This window comes from Chrysochloris asiatica, unplaced genomic scaffold (assembly GCF_000296735.1).
Source record: "Chrysochloris asiatica unplaced genomic scaffold, ChrAsi1.0 scaffold00003, whole genome shotgun sequence".
NCBI lineage: Eukaryota > Metazoa > Chordata > Mammalia > Afrosoricida > Chrysochloridae > Chrysochloris > Chrysochloris asiatica.
The window spans coordinates 10,120,122-10,136,103 of NW_006408521.1; the positions used below are offsets into that span (position 1 = coordinate 10,120,122).

The 15,982-nt window shown below is 37.9% G+C and overlaps 1 protein-coding gene across 1 annotated transcript in view; it reads right to left on the reverse strand.

Moving 5' to 3' along the window:
* PRKG1 (protein kinase, cGMP-dependent, type I) overlaps positions 1 to 15,982 on the reverse strand; it is a 1,720,113-nt gene that overhangs the window by 1,585,189 nt on the left and 118,942 nt on the right. The gene's annotated exons all lie outside the window — the stretch shown is intronic.

The following is a 15,982-nucleotide window of genomic DNA, read 5'->3' on the forward strand; positions in this document are numbered from 1 at the left end:
TCTCTGACAACTGAACTGTTAGGACGCTATCTTTCCACTTAACTGGCAAGAAGAAACTCTGACTCAAAACTTTGAAGAGAAAAAAGGGAGGATTTGAAAAGGACCACAAAAAAGATGTTACCAACCCCATTCCACTCCACCCACCACCTTATTGTCACTCAGTTAATATTTCCTAACATAACAATTAGGTAGCAACTACGTTCCCATGATGGGAACACATATTTTAAAATTTCCAAATGTGTACCTAATCCATTCCCAAATTTCCAATATTTATCTACATTGGCTCATCCACTTTTTACAGAATCTGTATTAGTTCCCTAATTACTATTCTTGGAACATTCAAATGTTACAATTCTCAATGCTTTATTTGGCCATTTCTTAACACTAAAACAAAGAAAATAGAAAATAGGTTAAAATTGAATTGCAACTCAGAGCTACTCACTGGAATCTAAATTTAGCCAAGGACACAAATACCAGTCTCAAAGAATGTACTCACTTTTGCTTTTGATTGTACAACTTTTTCTGAGTTTAAAAAAAAAAAAAAGTTGGAAAAAAGAGGAAGAAACAGTGAGTCAATGGCATGTTATCAAGTTTTTCTGGTGTTCATTTAAAATGTACTTGTTTGTAATTAGAGGTGTAAATGATAAAGAGACATAATCCGAAACGTTCTTCCATGCAGATTATGATCTAGGTCACATTGTCATAAATGATATACTTTATTCTTTCTCACATGGGCATTATGAGAAATGCATTGTTTCCAAATGTTATATAAAATAAAATGGATAATTTCCAAAACATTTTCATTTGCAGTGAACAAAACATGAATAACTTATAAACACTGGCAGCTGTAAATAATAGCACTGACTTCCTGTTATTTTAATTAAAATACACGCAGAAGTACCGTGACTTTGAATAGCTGTCTGCTCTAAACAAACTGCAGTGACATTTCCTTCTCCCAAGCAGACAGACAGATTCTTATTTAATTTATGGAAGTTCTTTAATTCCATAGGGAAAACGTTTAAGATTTTCCTATACATCTATGATAGGGATCCATGAGGCCAAGAGCATATGTCTAAAAATCCATCCAAAAACAACATATACTAAACTGGATTTTGGCGTCCTGGTGTAGAGCTGTAGGATAAAGTGCTGGGTGGCAAGGTTGGCGACTCAAACTTACTCACCAGCCGCTCCTCAGAAACTTTATACAGGATGGCTATGAGTCGGAACCAACTCAACAGCACTTAACAAACTGAATTTTGACTTTAACGTTTATCGGAGGCTTAAATAAGCGCTTCCCATGTAATGCGGTGGTTCTGTAGGATAAACACATATCTGTGAACCACAAGCCAGACCTTCCAAGGCCTCCAACTGCTCCTCTGAAGAAAGACGAGGCTCAGAAATAGGATGCAGGGTCTCAATGAGTCAGAATAGCAACAACATGAGTTGGAACTGGCTTGATGGCAGGGGGTTTGGTTTTTTGGTTTGATAATTCTTAGTGGAATTACTGGATGGTATAAACAGTTTAGTTGTAAGTTCAAGTCTATCCAGAGATCTTTAGGAGAAAGGCCTAAACATCTACTTCCAAAAATAAGTCACTGAAACCCTATGGAGAATTCAGCTCTACTCTTAAACACATGGGGCCACCAAGAGCGAGAGCTGACTCGGTGGCAACTTGTTTTTTAATGTCTGTTGTCATTGCTGTTAAGTGCTTTCATGTCAGTTCTGACTCACAATGATCCTATATAGGGTTTCTGAGGAGGGGCTGGTGCGTTTGAACCTACCTTTGCGTTAATAGTCCAGTGTATTTATACGACAGCTCCACACTAGGACTCCTTTTTAGTATTTGAGCAACATAAAGTAAGGAGCTCTGGTAGCGTAGTGGTTACGAATCGGGCTGAGAACCTTAAGGTCAGCGGTTCGAAACTACCAGCTGCTCTGTGGGAGAAAGATGAGGCGTTCTACTCCTGTAAAGATTTACACCCTCGGAAACCTTGTACAGGGTTGCTATGGGTCGGAACCAACTCGACGGCACATAACAACAACAACAACAATTTGTAGACAGCCTATTTCCACACACAAAGAAAAATGGAACAGTACTTTTGCTCAAAATATAAAAAACTACCACTTCAACCAAAAATATTCAGAACTTTAAAATTGGAATTGAGTAGTGTTTCACTATTTAAGCTAGCATATTTACACACAACTACAGGGCACACATTACACAAACACATGACCTTTTCATTTTAAAGCAAATTTGTGTGTTAATAAAATATATTTCTGCAATTAATCCAATACTGAGAGTCAGGAATCTTTTATAACAACCACAAATTTGAATTGCTTGAAATGCTTGAAAAGATTTAAGATTGTTAAAAATGGTTTACCCTGAAAATGGTGTCACAAGTAGAGACTGCAATTCAAAAATCGTTAGTTCTGAAAATATAATGTAATTTTTCTTTAAATACTTTATATATGTAAAATTCAGAATTCTAGGCTTTTCTCTTTCATTGTTAGTGTCAAAACAAATATTTTAGGGCAGTCTTTCAATGATATTCTTAACTGGTTGTTTAGATCTCAAGGGACTTAATTTCCAAGTCAGCATATTGAGCAATACCAATATTGTATTAAATATCTTTGGCATTGAACTTGGTAAGTGCTAGAAATAATTTTATGTGATAAATCAAGGTCCTGAAATTATATTTCAACAAAGATAAATTATTCCATAAAATCTTTACTATAATAATCTTAATTGGTTAGATTAAAAGATCAAGGCTACTTTCTTCTCATTAACAAGTAGTTACTATAAATCTGGAGTTAAATACAATGGGATGAAGTGATGTGGAGTGGAGTAGGTGGCTCTCATTCAATGCTCATCTGGGAAAACACCCTTTGATATTAGATACTAACAAAACAATATAATTTTGAAGGCAGTTAGTTCACACCTCATAATTTCATCATCAACCCACAACCTGCTTTTCAGTAACCTCTTTTCATCACTGCTTAAAGAGAAGCAGCATTCTACCAGTAGCCAGATCAAACTTTGGCTTACTGAACTTGAATAATCACTTCAATTTTGGACTCCCCCGTCATGATGCTGTTGTTGTTGTAAAGTGCTCTAGAGTCAGTTCCTACTCACAGTGACCCTGGATAGGGTTTCCAAGGAGCCGCTGGTGGCTTTGAATCACCAACCTTTTGGTTAGGGGTTCAGGAATGAATAGTAAGTACTATACCCTCCTTTGTGGAAATCTCAGAATCCTTTAATGAAACACTTTGAAAACACAGGCACTTTTACTATAATACTATTAAAAAAAAACTAAAAAAGTCTTAGAATCAAGTATCCTTCACTAACAACATAATTAGCATCAACATAAAATGGTAATTTTATCCTCTACTTTTCCATTCCATAGATGCTCCATTCCTTGGAAGAGTCCTAACTTTCAACTCTTCTGCCATTTCATACCAGTATCTTGAAGGGATGGGGGTGGGTGCGAGGTTTTTTAAGTGATAGACGCTATCTCTTGCAGAAGACTGCTAAAACAAACATGAACTCATATGAATCTAGATAGGGAGGCTACTACTACTGTCATACACACTGACTTGCTCTAAAATTGCTAAACTAAACCTTGTTGTTTGTTGTCAGGTGCCATCGAGTCGGAACCGACTCATAGCGACCCCATGCACAGCAGAACGAAACAATGCTCGATCCTGGGCCAACCTCACCACCGCTGCCACCCCCGAGTCCATCAATGATGCCACCTGGCCGATCTATCTCGTTGGGGGTCTTCCTCTTTTTCTCTGACCCTCCACCCTACCCAGCATGACATCCTTCTCCAACGATTGTTTCCTCCGGACTACATGTCCAAAGTAGGAGAGACGAAGCTTAGCCATCCTGGCCTCCAAGGAGCACTCTGGCTGCACTTCTTCCAAAACAGATCTATTGGTTCTTTTGGCAGTCCATGGCACCCTCAGTATTCTCCTCCAACACCACAACTCAAAGGCATCAATTCTTCTACGATCCTCCTTATTCACTGTCCAGCTTTCGCATCCATATGAGGCTATTGAAAACACAATGGCCTGGGTCAGGCGCACCCTAGTCCTCAAGCTGACATCTCTACTCTTCAACACTTTAAAAAGTTCCTGTGCAGCAGATTTGCCCAGTGCAATACGTTGTCTGATCTCTTGACTGCTACTTCCGCAAGTGTTGATAGTTGATCCAAGAAGAATGAAGTCCTAGATCACAATGAAAATAAGTTTCTTGGACTCAAGATACAATGCAGGCACTGTTCATATAACCCTACAAATTGGGCATTATTATGATTTCCATTTATAGCTAAGAAAACTGTGCCACAAGATCACCTACTTAGTGAACGACAGAACCTGGATTCAAACCCAGATTTGGTACATAGAAGATGCCCTTACCACTGCCCCTCTTTGTTTCCTGCCTACACTAAAAGTATCTTAGTTCTGGGTCCAGGGAAATTGGAACATCTGTTGTGTTCATTAACCAGACTTTGGGTTTGGGGAGGTCAGAAGAGGAGAAATTTGGAAAATCCTGAAACAGGAAGAACAAGATTTTTTTTTTTTAAGTTGTTTTCCCCAAAATTATCTTCAACCTGGCACCATTTTATCTTGGTTTAGGGTAACTAACTTGTAGCTGGTTTGCCTGGGACTTTTCCAATTCTAAAACTAAAGGTCCCAGTTGCCCCTCATTACAGAACTTCTGGTGTGGCATTGTAGGATCAGCACTGGACTGCAAACCACAAGGTCGGCAGTTTAAACTTACCAGATGCTCCTCAGAAAGCCTGTACAGAATTGCTATAAGTCGTAATCTACTTGGTAGCACTTAACCACAACAACAATCAGGCAAATCAGAACACTGATCACCCAATTACTGAGCCTCTCTACCTTGGAAGTATTTTCAAATAGTGCTCTGAAAATAAAGCCAAGGAAAACCAGAATTGATTCTCCCTAATCCTTTCATGGTGGTGGTTGTGTTACTGTCAAATTGGTTCTAACTCATACTGACCCTGTGTAGGGCTTCTGAGGCTGTAAATCTTGATGTGAGCAGAAAGCCTCATCTTTCTCCCTCCAAGTGACTGGTAGATTGAACTGCTGACCTTGTGGTTAGCATCCCAGATTGTAATCCACTACTCTACTTGGGTTTATAGTACTTTAGGCAATCATTTAATTTCAGTGCATCATAATGCACCATAGGAAATGTCTTGGCACCATAAAGGGGAATGAGTCAGGCATCAAAATTTGAAATGCCTTTTGATAAAGTGGACAAGGATTCTAAGATCTTTGTCCTCTATTGTTTTATAAAAACCTGAAACTTAAGTTGACTTCCTAGGGACTGAACACAGGGACCCAAACACCTATTAGTCCAGTCCATATAACTCCTAGAAGTAGTACATTCCTTATCATTGTGTTTGGTGGATGGGTTCAGAAATGTATATTTATGTTGTTGTTGTTGTTGTTGTTGTTGTTACGTACTATGGAGTCGGTTCCGACTCATAGTGACCCTGCACAGGGTTTCTGAGGCTGTATATCTTTCTCAACTTTCTCCCACGGAACAGCTGGTAGTTTCGAACTATCAACCTTAAGGTTAGCAGCCCGATTCGTAACCACTACGCTACCAGAGCTCCTTGTATATTTATGTATATTATGTATATTTAAATGTACCCAAGTAAAAATTCTAATGGTTGAGCTGGTTAAAGTCATACTACTGCAAATGATATGGTCTACATGGACAAGAAAAATAAAACATAAACCATTAATGATGAAAAACTTACTGCAGAGCCTTGGAAAGTAATAGTGCACTGTACCATCATTGCTAATGTGCTTAGAGTTTAAAACCGAATTAGTGTCATGACTAATATGACTTGAAATTAATTCTTATTTTCCACAGCTTCAAATGATGGTAAGTTATTATTGGGCCTCAACCGAAAATAGTATGCATGAAAATCCATGCACGCTATAAAAAGAAAACAAAACAACATTGCTTTGTATTCGTTAGTGAGCTGCTCATAGCCAATGACAAGAAGAAACAAATTAACTTTTCAGAAGAAAACAATCTTTTTCATTAATGTAAAATATATTTTTTCATTAATGGAAAAATTTTAAGTACATAAAATGGAATTTAAGATCCTTATTCACAGAAACATTATTCTAAGTTAAGTGAATATATGCATGAACATGTAACATAGTAATATCTCCCATGTCTGATTACTAAGTTACAGTTTCCTCAGTTACATTTCAGTCATTCTTCTGATATATTTCATACACATCATACTTCCTTAGCTAATCCATCAGTATTTCCTAAAAAACCATTTGCAGAAGTAATTTTGCTTTTAAAAATTAGTTTTGATATCATGTAGTTTATATGCAAAATGGAATCCTGGTGTGGAACTGTAAGATAAGCACTGGACTGCTAACAACAAGGTCAGCAGTTCAAACCCACCAGCTGCTTCTTGGAAATCCTATACAGGTCGCTATTGGTCGGAACCAACTTCATGGTGCTTAACAACAACAAGAAGTAGCTCTGGAATCCATGCTTTGTAACTGAAGTTGCATTTAACATGGCCATTTCTCTCTTGTATGTTTTTCTACCCAAGATTTAAGGTAAAGAAAATTTAAATTTTGACACTCTTAAGTCCCTGAAATTAGTAAAATAGGAAAATACTCAACATGCATTTAAATGTTTGGATAAATTTAATTCTTATCAGTAGGTAAAGTGATTGAATTTGTTACAAGAAAGAAGCCCAAAAATGCATTTATATTGTGAGAATGTCAGAAATTTGGAGAGGAGGCAAAGAATGGGCACTGCAGGCAAAAGAGTTAACAGGGAAATACACATAGGTCCCATTCTCAAGGACTTAAAGCACAAGTAAGTGTTACCTAACTTCAAAATAAGGGAATGCTAAATATTGTGAGTTTTACACTATAATCATGCCATGTTGTTGTTGTTAGGTGCCATCAAGTCAGTACCGACTCATAGCGACTTTATGCACAGCAGAATGGAGAACTGCCCGATCCTGGGCCAACCTCACTATCACACTTGAATCCATCGATGCTGCCACTTGGCCAATCCATCTCATTGGGGGTCTTCCTCTTTTTCTCTGACCCTCCACCTTACCAAACATGATATCCTTCTCCAGCTAGTGCTCCCTCCTGACAATATGTCCGAAATATGAGAGACGAAGTTTGGCCATCTTGGCCTCCAAGGAGCACTCTGGCAGCACTTCTTCTAAAACGGATCTGTTGGTTCTTTTGGTAGCCCATGGCACTTTCAATATTCTCCTCCAACACCATAATTCAAAAGCATCAATTCTTCTATGGTCTTCCTTATTCACTGTCCAGCTTTTGCATGCATATGAGATTATTGAAAATACCATGCCATAGAAATCTAGTTTACCGAAGTTGTAAGCTGCTAAACTAAGTAGACATCATTCCTCGACCAAGATACGATGTCTGATACTTATGAAAACATTAGCTGTGGAACAAGCAGAGGAGCCCTTGGCTGAGGCCTATGAGACACAAATATTTGCAATGCATATGTAACCAACTGTAAAATTATCAGTCATCTAGAATAATGTGCAGTTTTAGAAAATATTCAGTTCTTACTTTCTGGTTTAGATTGTCTATGATGGACAATCTAAATAGATAAAAATAGAACGGATTTTTAAAAAATATATTATTCAAAATATAGACAGTTAACCTGTTAGGTGAGAATGCTTTAAATATTAGTGATCAAGATTTAACATAAAGACAAATGTACAAACTGCATATGGATGGTGTTGGTGGTGGTGTGCTGTGGAGTTGGTTCCTACTCACAGTGACTCTGCGGAGGTTTTCCGTGATAAGGCAGTTACCGAAAATGTCAATATGTAAAATATCATACAGTTTCAATACCCCATAAACATACCCATGAAATTGAGACTTTTAAATTTATTTGGTACCAATGTAGACTATTTGGTGTCTCTCTTGAGTCACTGTATTATATAAGAACGTGTTTACTCCAGTAAATTTGGGAGTTTAATTTGGAAAGTCTATCTCACTTTCCATAGAATGTAGTAAAGCCAAAATTCTAACCACCTAACTTCTTAGAAAAGTATTGATGCTGACTACCAACATAGTTGTTTGAAGGAATTTAACTGGAAAGAATGACAGGGACTTTTTTTTTTTAATGTTTATTTCTAGAATCTTTTGCAATTACTACTCTTAGGCACAAAGAAAGTAAGTGAAAGTCCTTTATTTTCACTCTTCTGTTTCCACAGGTCACACGTTCCTTCAGTACACACCAAGTCACAGTACTAACACTTAAGCATTTCCACATGTGCGCTATTATTTTAGTTACTTTATGCCAGGAGCTCTAGTAGCGTAGTGGGTTATGAGTTGGGCTGCTAACCGCAGGTCAGTGGTTCTAATACACCAGTTGTTCTGAGGGACAAAGTTGAGACTTTCTATCCTGTAAAAATTAACAGCCTCAGAAACCCTATACAGGGTTGCTATGAGTAGGAGTCGACTCAACGGCAGACAACCACCATCACCACTCTCTACCACTCCCATGAACACATACACACTCATATTGCTGTTGTTGTTAAGTGCCAGTGAGTAGGTTCTGACTCATGGCAACACTGTATAGGCTTTCCAAGGCTGTAAATTTTTACAAAAGCATAATGCCTCATCTTTCTCCTTCAGAGCAACTGGTGGATTTGAACCACTGACCTCGGTTTGCAGTTCCAGTTCTCATCCTACAGCTCCACACCAGGACTTTCACATACTCACATACACAGAAATCAAAGGACTGACAACAATATTTGCCATAGTTTGATGTTGTTATTGTTGTTAGGTGCCATCGAGTCGGTACCAACCCATAGCAACCTATGCACAGCAGAAGAAAACACTGCCTGATCCGGGGCCAACCTCACTACTGTTGCCACGCTTGAGTCCATCCATGCTGCCACTTGTCCAATCCATCTCATTGGGGGTCTTCCTCTTCTACATTTTCTCCCTAACTCTCCCCAACACCAAGAAAAACAAAGGTGTCTTGTTGTTTAACTCATGATGGAGAATCATAGAATTTAGAGTTGGAATGGACTTAAGAGATTAATTTAACAACTTAATTTCTGAATCAAGGAAACCCAAAGACCAAGGAACCAACTTTCCCACAGCAGAGAAAGTCCAGAATTCAGGTCTCTCTAAGCACAGTGTTTTACAAATTATGTGATTCTTTGGCCAAGCATTCTTGTGATTAGGAAACCTGACTATTGAACATGAAAATCCTACCTCATATATCTTTACATTAGTCTGATTTGTTGATAAAGTTAATGTCAAAACATTTTAATTTTGACTTCTTGTTAAAATCAATTTAGAACACTGCCATTTGGTAAAGAGAACATACATAAAGGTTTTGAAATGTCTAATTAACTATAGTATGCGTCTCCATTCTGGTGTGGCACTGGACCGCAAGGTCAGATTGAACCACAAGTTCAAAAGTTCAAACTCACCAGCTGCTCCTCAGAAAACCTATATAGGGTTGCTATAAGTCAGAACTTAAGGACAACAATACTCAAATCATTTAGAACTTTTGTTGCTACTATGGGGATCCCCTTGAAGATAAAGAGGGGTGTGTGGTGTGTTTGCATGTGCCTGCAAAAACTAGTTGCTGTCAAGCCAATTCCAGTTCATGGAGGCCCATGTGGGTCAGAGTAGAACTGTGTTCCATAGGGTTTTCAGTGACTTTTTTTTGTTTTGTTTTGTTTTCAAGGAGATTGTTAGACTTTTCTTGTGAGGCATCTCTAAATGCATTTGAACTTTTAACCTTTCAGAGCCTAGGGACTTAACCTTTGTAGCCCCCAAAGACTTAAATGTATCTACTGAAATCTAACCCATGCCCTCTCAATCAATCCTCATTTATGTAAAAGTAAAGGAGAGTTCATGAGGTGCCTGCCTCACAAATCTTTTGCAGTCTACTTTTTTTTAACATAGATTTAAGTGGAGAGGTAGGATCAACTCAAATACCTTGCTAGTTTACCCTGCCTCTCCACTGAACTCTCTGTAGTAGCTCAGACATGCTTACATTACAAAATTTTTAAAGCCCGTGAAATATACAAGACAAAGTCAGTGGTTCAAGCTCACCAGCCACTCCTTGGAAACCCTATACAGGGTTGCTATGGGTTGGAATCGACTCAACAGCACTTAACAACAACAACAACATACACACTGAAAAGGTGCTCTGGTAGTGTAGTGGTTACGAGTTGGGCTGCTAACCACAAGGTCAGCAGTTCAAAACTACCAGTCATTCCATGGGAGAAAGATGAGGCTTTCCGGTCCACTAAAGATTTACAGCCTCAGAAACTCTATGCAGGAAGATGAAATTTTTCAAACTCAGACAAATTAAAAGGTAACATCCTAAAAGCTCACACAAAACTCCTACAATGTGACTTTCTGATTCCCTAAAGTCACAGAATTGGTCTTAGACATTTGATACTAAGGCATAATAGAAATAAAACCAAGCATGATTTTTATTAAGTTAGTATTTTCTTGATGGGTACTCTAAGTAGGTTTATTTAACCAATAATTTATCTACAAAGAATAGCATTAACACATTTTCAGATTCAGCAATCAGAAAATATCCAATTGTGAGGAAAAGGAAAAACTGATAAAGAAAACAGGCAAGGAAAAGCATATGATGCAACAGTTGAACCCAATGGTCAAGTAACAGCTTTGCCAGCAATTCAGCGACTCTGACATAGTCCTTTCACCCCTCAAAGTATACACTATGGCACAATATTTTCTGAAAATGTGAACTAAAGAACACTTCGTCATAAAAATAATGGGAGGCAGTGGATTCTATAGTCAAAAGTCTTTGGGGAACAATGCGCAAAACTTAATAAGACTTTCCTTCTGTATTATTTCTCAGAAGCTTTAAATTTTCAATAAGCATTATGAATTTCCAAAATCAATATATAATAAATTCATACAATGGAATTAAAAACTAGATTCCCTTCATCTATTATTTTAAGTGCTGAAATTAAGTTGCATGCCATTTAGTTGTTTAGAAAATATTCTACACATGTCATAAAAACTATTCATCTTCCCTGTTTGTAAAATGCCTGATCCGTTTGCACATATAAACACGGCAATATCAAGAACAAGAATACTCAGGCCTGGTTCCAGCATCAGAGCTGCCAACCACCAGTCTCTTCCACTGTTAAAACCAGAGTTTACCAAGTCTGTGACCACAGCCAATGGCATGACAGAACACCACGAACACATGACATATTTGGTAGCTACAGGAAGGACTAGCATTGCCATTTGTCTCATAATCACATTTCCTTTCTTTAAAATTAAGTTGGCTTACAAAATTATTGCTCAGATTGGGAAAATGTTCATAGGACAACTGCAAGACAACCAAACTCAGGAAGCAAAAAAATTAATAATTAATAATGTAAGTTTTATACTGACCTTTAGTTCTTTAAAATCTCTAACTACTAAATAATTCACCATTTCAGATTTTCCCATTGGCGATTCTCCTTCTGCCTGTGAAGACTTTTTCCTAAATGCTTTCTCTATCCTCAACCCCTTCCCATCACTGCCCCATCTCTTGTGTTATTAACTGTATGAACACATTCTTCAGTTCTTCTTATAAGAGGCCTTCTGAATCCTCTACATTTTAAAGAACGTATAATGATTTTGTAATTTATATATGTCATCAAGGACATTTGTTAAATAGCTGTCTTCCCCCAAGACACTGCAAGCTCCAAGAAAGCAAGGAACTAACTATGTCTATTTTGTTGACCATCACCTAGCGTGAGTAGGTACTTACTACCCTTTTGTGGAATACATTAAAAAATGCAGGTAGGAATAAAATAAGTAATTCAATGAATATTCATTTAATATTTTCAATGCACCCTGACCAAAAAGAAGTCCTTGTATGGTGCTGCAGTGTAATGCTCTGGACTGCAATGTCAGTTTGAACCGCAAAGTTGAAGGTTCAAATTCACCAGTTGTTGTTGTTGTTAAGTACCGTGGAGTCGGTTCCGACTCATTGTGAGGGTACCCTGTACAGGGTTTCTGAGGCTGTAACTCTTTACGGGAGCAGAAAGCCTCATCTTTCTCCTGCGGAACCACTGGTAGTTTCGAACTGCCGAATTGAGGTAGCAGCTCGATTCATAACCACTACGCTACCAGAGCTCCATGAAACCCTATACAGGGTAGCTAAGAGTCAGAACTGACTCCACAACACTTAACTACCAAAAAATGACATAAAATGATCTTTTCTTCATCAAGATACAGACCCAACAAGCTGAATTAAAGGAGCACTGGTGGCATTGTGGCTTAGGCGTTGGACTGCCAGGCACAAGGTTGGTGTTTCCAAACCACCACCACTGCAGGGGAGAAAGACAAGGCTGTGTGCTCCCATAAAGACTTAATCTCAGAAAGCCTGCATAGGATCCCTATGAGTCAGAATCAACTCAATGGTAGTGGGTTTGGTGGGTTTTTGTTTTATTTTGTTTTTATACAATATGGAGATAGGCTTCAGAGTTCATGCCCCTCATCTGTGTGTCATTCAGAAACTCACATATTCTAAGCTTCAAAAGGAGCCCCGGTGTGGTGTAGGATCAGCAGTGAACTGGTAACTGAAAGATCAGTGGTTCAAACCCACCAACCATTCCTCAGAAACACTGCAGAGTCCCTATGAGTTGGAACCAACTCGATGGCACTCAGCAATAACAACGAAGCCTCAAAAGTCTCAGTATGATTACTCTCGAAAGGCAAATACCCCATATTCTGTGACCCAACCAGCAAGTTTTCAAGTCACATGTTTAACTGGGTTTTAAATAGCCCTGATTTTCAATGCTATTCCTGGAAAGATCTGTATTATCTATTGTCCCTGAACAGGTAGTTCAAACGTGGGTCTCACCACTTAATTCATTTCGGATCAATTTTGAAGCTAAAATGTTATTCCCACAGTTGGACCGGACAGAAAAATGTATGCATGTATGTATATATGTCTCTATATATGTATGTTCATCTATGTATATAGGTATGTTGTCATTATTAGGTGCCATCGAGTCGGTACTGACTCACAGAGACCTTATGCACAGCAGAACAAAACCCTGCTCAATCCTGGACCAACCTCACTACTGTTGCCATGCTGTTGTCCATCAACGCTGCCACTTGGCCAGTCCAACCCCCTGAGATATGCATACTGCTATATACAATGGTAAGTCAAAAAATATTGCTAGAAAACTTTATTAAATGAAACTATCACAACATAAAGCTCTTGGTTCCCAATATATCCTCCATCTAGGTCTATGTAGTTCTTTCTCCAGGCTGTGTTTCCATCTTTCTAATCTTTCCTCCAAATAATTCTGTGCTCCTCAAGTTACACCACTTCAAAACGGCTATTTGAGGTAGCCAAATTGTGTTCCTTTACAATACTCCTCAAGTTTAGAGAACAAAAATAAATCTGAGGGGGCAAAATCAGATTTGTGTCTGGAGGTTGGATAGGGTAAGGCTTTCCAACAAAATTTTCGTGCTAAAAACATACAGCTCTCACTACCCTCAAAGAAAAATCATATGCATTGTCATGCTGGAAAAAAATTTTCCTCAGTGCAACTTTCCTGGCCTTTTTCTGGCAGTTTTCAATTTTGTTAAACTTCTAACAACCCCCCTTGATCATCCTGTGTCCTTTAAGAAAATCTATAAAGATTACTACCCCTTTGGAGGCCCCAAAAAACAGATTCCATAACCTTCTGAGCTGAACCCTTTGCCTTAAATTTAACAGGTTTAGCAGATTTTCTTGAAAGACATCTTTTCTTATTGGACTTTTTTTTAAGGCACCCCAAAAAAGTGGCTTCACAGGATAAGCACTGGACTATGGCCACAAAGTTGGTGGTTCGAGACCACCAGTTGCTTCATGGGAGAAAGATGATGCTTTCTGCTCCTGCAAACATTGTATTATAAAAAGCCTCAGCAACCATATAAAGAATCACTAAGAGTGAGAATTAACGAGATAGCGCTTAACAATGAGACTAACACAGGTTAAATATTACTGAGAGAATTTGTCTACAGCCGTCCACTGATCACAGAAACCTGTATAAATATGTTATGTTTGTTATAAACCCATGCATGTGTGAGCTGGAATGCTAGCAGCAATATTTTTTAATTTACCTTCATATATGTGTACATATAAGAAGAGGTTTTAAAAACTTTGTATAAAAATGGAATTAAAAGATAACGGAATTTTTCCACAAGCTTTTTTTTTTTTATATGTGTGCATATATATTTGTGAATGTATATACATGTGTGTATGTAGATATGTTTGAAGTAAAAACCAACATCAATTTACTAATACAGTTTAGAAGTGAATACAGGTAATAAAGTTCTTTTTCAAATGATAGCAGAAAGTGGTATGAAAAGTAAGAAATGGTGATTTTTTTCTGAAAACCGATGCCTTAGCTCCGTAATTTTGCATGTTCATTCTGTATATGGTTTGGTTGGGTATGTGCCGTGGAGTCCGTTCCGACTCATAGCAACCCTGTACAAGGTTTCCGAGGCTGTAAATCTTTACGGGAGCAGAAAGCCTCATCTTTCTCCTGCGGAATAGCTGGTAGTTTCGAACTGCTGATCTTGAAGTTAGAAGCCCAATTCATAACCACTATGCTACCAGAGCTCCTTATTTTTTATACAATACATCAAATATATTTTTAGTTGAAATTTTTATTTTTCTTGTGCAAAGGAAAAAATATAAACGTCATTCACTGAACATTACAATAGATAACCATGTTTTCTTTCTGTCACCTTGTAATCTTCCTAAAAAAACAAAACAAAACATTTTTTGGCACCCAGCTATTTTTTTCCAATTCACTCCTAGATAATCAACTGTCTGAATGCACTTTTAAGTTGCCATAATCTTAAAAAAAAACAGAAAAGATTTTTGATTACTTTTAGGGCTCCTGGTGTGGTGCTGTTGGTTCCTGCGCTGGATTGCAACGTCCACTTGAGCTGGAAGGCCTGAGGTTCAAGGTCACCTGCTCCTCCTTGAAAACCCTATACAGGGTCACTATGGGTTGGAATCTGACCCGATGGCAGTTAACAACAAGAACAAATTTATTAAATATTGTCTTCAAGGTCCAGTGCTTTTATAAAGAACTTCCACCATCTATGACATCAGTAATTCGGCAATTTGTTTTTTGTTTCTTCACAAGTTCTGTTTACTCTTTAAAAAGCTAACAGCTTTAGTTGGGGAATTGGTGTTTTTCACTAGTCATTTTTACTACTTACATCGTATAGAAAATTACCCATATAGTTTGGCATTATCTTGAAAGCAGATGCTTCCAATTAAGTTACCTGAAAAGTTACTTCAATGATTATTTGTCAATACTTCTGCCCTCCCCTGGCCACCATTTTATAAGAACTCTGGAAGTTCAGATGTTAACCAAGTCCAAGAAGCAAAATTATAACCAAGATACTTTTAAAATTCACTAACTGGATTCTTAAAAGCAAAGTTATACTTACCTCCCTTCCCATTTTTTTTTCTTTTACTTTCTATAAAATGTCAGAGTAAGCCCTTTACACAAAATTGTATGCTTAACCCCACAGACAACTGAATACTACAACACTGCTAATCTTGTTGTTATTGTCAAGTGACGTCGAGTCGGTTCCGACCCATAGCGACCCTGTACAGGGTTTCCGAGGCTGTAAATCTTTACGGGAGCAGAAAGCCTCATCTTTCTCCTGCGGAGCAGCTGGTAGTTTCGAACTGCTGGCCTTAAGGTTCGCAGCCCGATTCATAACCACTACGCTACCAGAGCGTGTTGGAAATAATATCAAATCACAGTATTATGTTCAAATAATGTAAAAAAACAGAAGTGGTACAGTTTGTTAAATCTGTGTTCAATAATTTCAAAAAGTCTGCCAGAAAGCTTCCTAAACACGTAAATAAAGGATTTATACAAAGTATATAAAAACATCA